Source organism: Petaurus breviceps, unplaced genomic scaffold (genome assembly GCF_028583685.1).
Source record: "Petaurus breviceps papuanus isolate PSGF00001 unplaced genomic scaffold, PetGlider_PUasm1.0 90752, whole genome shotgun sequence".
NCBI classification, from domain to species: domain Eukaryota; kingdom Metazoa; phylum Chordata; class Mammalia; order Diprotodontia; family Petauridae; genus Petaurus; species Petaurus breviceps.
This window is the reverse complement of record NW_027187336.1, coordinates 12,443,790-12,452,995: the sequence shown is the minus strand read 5'-3', so window position 1 is coordinate 12,452,995 and position 9,206 is coordinate 12,443,790.

Here is a 9,206-nt window from a genome sequence, read left to right as displayed (position 1 = left end):
TTGAAGAGATGGGGTGGCGGTCTATGAGTACAGAATATTATACATCTGATCAGAAATGGTTGATATGTTGGTTGGTTTTGCTGCTCTCTTTTTAACTATTTGTTACAAGAGAAGGCTCACTGGGTAGGAGAGAAGAGAAATATGTTCAGAAATTAATGTGATGTAAAAGTAAAATATAACACTAAAAATAAAAATTTTAAAATTTTAAATTTGAGCCCACCATAAAGAGCTTACAAGCAAGTAGGATGAATAAAACATACACAACAAAATATACAAGACAAAATATGGAAAGCACTCATGGATCAGTAGAATTTTGACAAAGAGAAATATAGTTGGTGGGAATTTCTAGACTAATTGTAATGGTATGAGTGAAGTAATGGAGGCATAAAAGTACAAGGCATTTGGGAAGGGAAAATGAGAATAATTTACCTTAAGAGAGATTAATTGTGAGTGATAGTAGAATTCAGAAAAGTAATTTGGGGATAGAATGTATAAGGCCTTGAATAATAGCTTGAGGAGTCTATAGTTTATTCTGGAGGCAATAGGGAACCAATAATAGGTTATTATTATTTATTATTATTGTTATTATTATTATGGAAATAACAATATTATTATGGAAATAACAATAATCAAAATTATATTTTAAGAAAATTTGAAGGAAATGTGCCAGATGAAGACAAGACAATAAAATGAATTAGGAGGCTATTTCCTCCTAATTGAGTAGGATGAATATCCATCTTGGACATCTCAAACTCTATGTCCCATAGATGTCTTAGACTCAACATGCCCAAAACTGAGTGCACAGTCTCCTCCTCTTCCCCCTCCCCAAATTTCCTACTGCTGTCAAGAGCATTGCCATCCTTCCAGTCAACCAGGTCTGTCCTTAGGTGTCCTTCATGACTTATCACTCCCTCTCCCTCCCCCACCCCTTCAGACTATTGCCACTGTCTGCCATTTATACCGTCATAACATCTCTGCATAAGGCCCTTTCTCTGCTCTGACACTGTCATGACCCTAGTCATCACCCCACACCTTATTGCAATAACCTCCTAGCAGGTTATTCTCCATGCCCCAAGTCTCTTCCCATTCCCAGTCATCCTCCATTTAGCTGTTAAATTGATCTTCCTAAAGAACAAGTCTAACCATGTTGTAGCTTCCCTCCAATCAATAAACTCCAGGGGCTCCCCAGAACCTCCAGGATCAAATATTTCTTGACAACTAACTAAACAAGAAGTAATAAGGATCCGAACTAAGATGGTTATAGTGGGGATGGAAAAGAAAGAATCACAAAATCAAAGAATGTTGGAGGGATCTATTAAGGATCATCTATTTTAACTCTCACTTTACAAACAAGGAAAATGAGGCCTGGAGAAGTGATGTGATGATTGACTTAAAAAGAGCATAAATAAGAATAGATACATCTTCTCAAATGAAGATTGAAAGATGATAAAGCTAACCCCAAGATTTTAATCTTAGGTGAATGGTAACATGGTACTACCATAGAACAAATAGGGGGTCAGAGTAGGAGATAATGAATTTGTCAAAAATAAAGAGCTTCGCTTTTAGATATATTGAATTAGAGATGCTAGTGGGAAACCCAGGTTGAAATATCCTGAAGATAATTGGATATTCAGAACTGGAGCTCAAAAAAAAAATGCCAGCCCTATGATATGAAAGTCATCTATGTAAAGGTGAGAGGTGAAGCTGCTGGAGTTGATGAGATATCTGAAAGAAGAGGGAGTTTTATCTGAGTGGGCTAGGTAAAGGGAATGTCCAAATTTAAGAGATAGGATGAGTAGGAACCAGGGAAGTAGACAATGAAAGACAGTGCTATGTGCAAAAAGCTTAAGGAAGGAAAGAGTTTAAACAAAGAGAATAAGCCAACAGAATCAAATGCTTGAAAGGGTCAAGGAAGAGGAGGACAGAAAGAAGTCCATGAGTATAGCTTTTTGTTGCATTTTATTTTAATTTGAGGGTCATCAAGACCTCCAAGAATACTGTTTCAGTAAGGAGCAGGGATAGAGAAAGCAAGACTATCAAGCATTTGGTGGAGTCAGACTGGAATGGGCAGAGAGAAAGTAAGCAGATGCATCAGCACTCATTTGGAAACCATTCATCTGGAAAGTTTAACTATGAAAAGCAGCAAGTAGGGGTGGCTAGGTGGTGCAGAGAATTGAGCACCAGCCCTGGAGTCAGGAGGACCTGAGTTCAAAATGGCCTCAGACACTTAACAGTTACTAGCCATATGACTTTGGGCAAGTCACTTTACCCCGACTGCCCTGCCTTCCCCCTCCAAAGAGCAAAAAAAAAATAAAAAAGTAGTAAGTAAAGAAATAGAATAGTACTTAGCATGGTCAAATGAAGGTTTGGTTGTTTGGGGGGGGGGGGGTTGCATTTTGTGGTTTATTTATTTTCATTTTTCAAAATAAAGGAGATAACCAAATAAAACAATCATGCTCAAACAACATGAGTCAACTGAATATATAGTCCCAGTGTACAGTGATTTTTTAGAAAACTAAACTATTTCCCTACCCTGTAGGATAACCCCAAAGTGACCCTGAAACAGGAAAGAATGGATTCAATCACAGAGGAGGAAGAGGAGGAGGGGGAGGAGCAGGAGGAAGATGGTGATGATGATGATTAATGGACTCAATTATTATTAGGGTTCATGGAATTTTCAAAATATCAATAACTTGCTTACATTTTGCAGGACTTGGGGATATCTTAGCATACCTCAGGGATTCCTTTTTGGAAGAAAGCCTTAACAATGTATTTTGCTCTACTAAGTACAAAGTTTTTTTTTAATGAATAAGCAGTAAACACAGTAGGATCTTGTATTCTCTGTACCTTTGAGTCAATTGTGATTCTGTAGAAATATTATCTATTAGAAATAATTTGTGAAATTTCTATCATATTTTCCTGCACAGACCTCAAATGAAAGAATAAAATCTGTATAGACAGTGAGGTGATAGGATAATAGAATCTTGGATTCTCTAGCTGCTTTTGATTGTAAGTGATATTCTGCTGATTTCATAAACCCCCAGAAAATCCCTTCTCAACAAGAGCCATCTGTCTGTGAGTCAATTAGCATTTATTAGCCACCTATGTGCCAGGTATGGTGCTAAGCACTGAAAAAAGGAGGAAGGAAGGAAGAGAAAGAAGAGAAAAAAAGGAAAGAAAGAAGAAAGAAAAAGGAGGGAGGGAGTGAGAAAGAAAAGAAAGGAAGAGGGAAGGGAGGAAGGAAGATAAAAGAAACAAAAGAAGGAAAGAAAGAGAAAAAAGTTAAAAGTCCCTGCTCTTAAGGAACTCAAAGTCTAATGATGGATACAATGTGCAAACAAATATTACAACAAGATATATCCAGGATAAATTAGGAGGTAATGTCAGAAAGAAGGCTCTAATATTAAGGAATACTGTGAAAGGCTTCTTGCAGAAAGTAGGATTTTAGCTATGATGGAAGCTAAGGAGGGAAGGAGGTAGAGATAAGGGAAAAGATCATTCCAGGCCCAAGAGACAACCAGTGAAAATGTCCAGGGTCAGGAGATAGAATGTCTTGCTCAAGGAACAGCAAGGAGGCTAATGTCAATATACACATTGTACATGGAGGGGACTAAAGTATAATATCCATGATCCAATAGACATGAGAAAAACCAAAAGGACTGCTTTAAACTATTGCCCAGAGCAGGACCTGCAGTTGGATGGCCAGCCCATTGAGTTAGTACATCAGTACATGTATCTGGGGCAGGAACTTCAGATGGACAACGAATTGAACAAGAGAGTGTAGATTAGGTCTTATTTGGAAAATTATACAGCATATTTAATGATTCCAAACATCCATCTATCTGACACAAAATACATCTTTCTAGTGCTTTCCCTATAAAGGGTGGTTGTAAATAATAGCATACCACAATTTCCAAGGGATTAAACTTATAAGTGGCCAGTGTTGACAGTGGAGAGGTACGTGGTGGGTACAAAGAGACTGCAGTATTTTCCAGTGGTGTTCCATGTTTAAGAAGCAGCAAAAAAGGATGCCATCAAGAAAATGCATGATGGAAGAAAAGGTAAGTTAATCAAGTAGTAATAGTGTGGGATGACAACTGGGCAGATCAAGTTTCGCCCATAAAATATAAAAATCTAGAACAAAAGTACACAGAACCTCCCAAAGAGTGAATCAATACATTTCAGGGAATCCAGGAACTTGTATGGGGGAAAAATTATATCTTTATTTCAATATAACTTTTTGTATTCCTCTGTATTTCATTGTGTTTATTTAACATTATTCTGAGAAGTAGGTCCAAAAGACGTCACCAAATTTTCAAAAAGATCTATGACACAAAAAGTATTTAAGAATCCCTTCCCTAGAGAAAGGCTTCCAGCACATGGGATAAATCCATTGTGCAAGGATTTTGGAGACTATGGATAAGCATTTCACAGGATGAGGAAGGATGGATAGGTTGCATCTGTAATGGTGTAAGGAATATCCTCATGAAGAAGAACACATTAAAGTAGTATACACACTACAGACTCTATACCCATTTCTACCTTTATCCCTTTATTCACCTTCTTCCTCCCCACCTCTGAATACCTTCACACATTCACTCATCTCAACCATCCAAATCCTAACCATCCTACAAAGCTTAGCTCAAGTCCCCTGGCTATCCCAATCAACTTTGATCCTCCCCTTCTCTGGACTGGACTCCTATAGCACATAAAAGCTATCTTCTATTTTCTCTGGTTCTTTCACACATACTAAATGTCTTGTGGTGCTAGTTAAATTGTAAGCTCTGAAAGACAGGAGTATATGCTCAGCAAATAACATTTTTGATTGAAAAGATGGTTACAAAGGAAAAATGATGAGTGAGGGTTAGAGAACTAAATCAGAAGGTAGTAATAAAGAATTTAAGTAATGTTGAAGGAGGAAGGAGGGAAGAGGAGAGTCAGGCCCAGAACTGAAGGGTAACATCTGCTCATGGAGATATGAGGGAAAAAGACACTGGACACATCTTGGTCATTCTTCTCTCTGATGCAAGGGTTATCCTTGCATCCTCCTCTTTTGCTAATGCCATCGCTAGTCACCCTGTTGCTTAGGCTTCTAGTGTTGAAGAGAATTATGACTGGGGAACACCCATTTATAGTAATTACTTGAATAAAGGGATAGATGTTATGTTATCCAATTAAAAGAAGACATACAGCTGGGAACAATAGTTAACACATTTAATGTATAGTCCTGGCACATGGTAAGCACTTAATAAATAAATGCTTGTTGAATTTAATAGCTGAACAAAAAAATGTCAACAGGCTAGAACAAAAGCCAAATGTCATACAATGATCTCCAACAGGAACAAATAAGTCCTGCCCTTGGGGTCAAAATATTTGACTATGCAAGTACTTGATAGGGTAAGAAGTGTTTAGAAAGCAATTTACAGAATCTTGGGCAAGTGTGAGGAGGTAAGGTGGGAAATGATCATTCAGAGTCTTTCATAGCTGAGGAGAAGCATGAGGACATTGGATGCTTGGGATGTGAGTAGGAAGCATGGAAAGTGATGAAAGCAGATGCCAAAGTACCCTCAATGACAAACTGCACCTATCTCCAAATTTTGTCTTTAGAAGGTAGAAGCCTATACCTGAAAACCTCTGAAAGTCTCTTCAAACCCAATTACTCAGAAGTTCCTGAACCACAATTGGCTTGTCACTAAAATGTGACACTTTCTAAGCTTGAATAATGAACTTGACCCCATTATTCCTACCAAACGTGAAAGAGGAAAGCATATCTTAAGAATATTCACTTTCTCCAATATTGCTAGGCAACAAGTGCCTTTGATTTGCATCAGCCTACAAGGACAACTGAAAGACGTCAGCCTTTCATGGCTGCTCCCCAGAAGAATACAATATGAGAAGGTTAAGGGCTGAAGAGAAGGAATGCAAAGCTTAATTAGCCCCATAGAACTTAATTTTCCTTCAATTTCCCAACAATTTTCATAAAGGAGGCCAAATAAACTAAAGAGAACAAAGTAAGCAAGAATTTGCTCTCTATATCTTGTTACTTCTATCTACCCCCTCAACTTACCCACCTAGCTAGCCACCCATCCAATAAAGGGCACAGCCTGCAGACCATGGCTACTCAAATCAGCTCAAGTAAGCACAATCTAAGTGCCCACTCTGCTCAAGCCCCTGTCTAAGGATACAAAGATCCTGAAGATAGGCAGCATAATGGGAAGAGGGCAGGAGTTAAAGTCAGGGAGGCTCCAAGTTAAAAATCCTGCCTCAGATGTCTACTAGCAGTGTGATCCTGTGCAAGTCACTTAATTTCCCTGTGCCTTAGTTTCCTCATCTATAAAATGGGAATAATAACAGCTCTTACCTCACAGAGTAGTTATGAGAATCAAAATGAAATAGAAAACAAAGGATAGAATGCCAAGTTTAGAGAACAACTAGAAGTCCATCTTGGCTAGAACAAAGATTGAGTAAATGGTAGTGTCAAGGGAAATAAGTCTGAAAAGGTAAGTCGGGGCTAGCTTGTGGAAAACTTTAAATGCCAGACTGGGGAACTTATATTTAATCCGCACTTTACAATGCTTGCTTCCAGCAAAGACCCTGATTATATTCTCTCACACCACCCTGTCACCAGGAGGTGGAAAAATATGTCAGTAGGAATTTCCTGTTGTGTTTTCAATTACCCAGATTTGATTTGAGTACCCCACCTCTCCATCTTTTCTCTTCCTACCAGTCAGGTGATCTATTCGCCAGCTCTTGCATACTTATCTGCCAATGGAGAAGCTAAAGAAATGATTTATATATGGATCTTTCAGAGGGTGCTGTCAAAGTTGACAGGCACCAAATTTAAATCAAGCCCCTCCCACCACACACACACACACACACACACACACACACACACACACACACACACACACACACACACACTCTGGCTCTACTATACAAATTGCCTGGTAACATCTTTCAAAAAGCACCACCTCTGTCAAAGTTAATCATCACATATACAAAGTGTCTGTATTTGTGTACAAAGTTCTCCTGGTTCTGCTCTCCTCACTCAGCATCAGTTTATATAAGTCTCTCCAGGTTATTATGAAGTCTGTCTGCTCCTCATTTCTTATAGCACAATAGTATTCCATTACATTCATATACCACAACTTGTTTAGCCATTGCCCAATTTCTGGGCAGCCCTTTGATTTCCAATTCCTTGCCACCACAAATAGAGCTGCTATAAATATGTTTGTACATACAGGTCCCTTGCCCACTTCTATGATTTCTTTGAGATACAGCCCTAGAAGTGGTATTGCTGGGTCAAAGGGTATGCACTTTTTATAGCCCTTTGGGCATAGTTCCAGATTGCTCTCTAGAATTGTTAGATCAGTTCACAACTCCACCAACAATGCACTAGTGTTCCAATTTTTCCACATCCTCTCCAGCATTTATCATTTTCCTGTTCTGTCATCTTAGCCAATCTGGCTGGTGAGATCTGGTACCTCAGAGTTGTTACAATTTGAATTTTTCTAATCAGTAGTGATTTAGAGTACTTTTAAATTTAAAAAAAAGAAATGAGAGTTAAAGTGACAAAGACAGTAATGAAAATAAAAATGAATAATTTGTTTGAATTGAAATAAATGTAAAAAGAAAAGGCTAAATAAAAACTTAATTTTTTTTTAAAAAAGCACCACCTCTCTGGTAAGTTCCCTACTTCGGTCCATCCCCCCGTTTTTAGCCAGGTTGACCATTCAAACAGCTGAAGAATTGGAATGACTAGATATCATCACTGCTTAAGAGCATAATGTAAAGGGTCCTCCATGGCCAGCACCTTTTTTCCCTTTGCTAGCTCTGGTCCCAGGAGGCAGGATCATACTGAAATCATCAGGGCTAGCCTGGTTCTCACCATTTAGAGAGACAGAATGGTGTGGTGAATAGCATTGGGCTTGGAGACAGAAAGATCTGGGTTCAAATTCTTCCCTAGATACAACTAGCTGTGTCACATTGGGTAAATCATTTAAACTCTCAGAGCCTCAGGCAGCATCCTAAAAGCATCCCTACCAAGTCTGAAATAGCATCTCAAACAAAGACCTTCTTTGCAATTTAGAAAACCTCACTTACCAACACTCCTTCCTGTTTCTCCTCTAAGGATAACCACTACTGTATGAGGGGAAAACATCTGGTACTTTTTGACTCTCCACTAGAAAATTCTGAACATGAGAAATATGAGGCTGATTTTTCTAAAAACTTCACATTATTTGTAGGGATTTATTATATGGTGAAGCAGAAAGGCATTATGTCAAAGTCTCCATTAACAAAGGATTTTAGACAAAAACCTAGGCCTTTTTTTCTAATGTTGAACTAGACTTGACTGATAAGGTTTAAAACACTGAATCATAGCACTGGAAGGAATCTTAGGGAATATTCATTCTAGCCCTCTCATTCAATAAGTGAAGAAATCAGTTTTAAGCAGGAGTTCTCTACTGGGGTCTGGGAATTTTTTTTTTTAATTTATTGTAATTGGACAGCTAGGTGACAGTGGTTGAGCATCAGGCCTAGAGTCAGGAAAACTTCTCTTCCTGAGTTCAAATCCAGCTGCAGATACTAGCTATGTGACCCTAGGCAAGTCACTTAACCCTGTTTGCCTCAGTTTCCTCATCTGTAAAGTGAGCTAAAGTAGGAATGGCAAACTACTCCAATATCTTTGCCAAGGGAATCCCAAATTGATTTACAAAGAGTCAGATATAATTGAAGTGACAGGACAACAATAATTGGTATATGCATTTAAAAATATTCTGAAAAGGACTCATCAGATTGCCAAATGGGCACATGACCCAAAAAACTTTAAGAACCCCTGCAACAAAGTTATTTGCCCAAGAACACGTGTCTGGGCGAGCAGGGAACTGCCTATATATAATCCAGGTCTCTTGACTCCAATCTAGTGTTCTTTTAATTTTTAAAATGTCCTGAGAGGGAAGCTAGGTGGTGCAGTGAATAGAGCACTGGCCCTGTAGTGAGGAGGACCTGAATTCAAATATGGCCTTAAATACTTGACATACTAGCTGTGTGACCTTGGGCAAGTCACTTAACCCCAACTGCCTTACCTTCCCCCCTCCAAAAAAATGTATTGAGTTCCATACCTTGAACTCTCTCTGTCTCTCTCTGTCTCTCTCTCTCTCTCTGTCTCTCTCTCTGTCTCTCTCTCTGTCTCTCTCTCTCTCTCT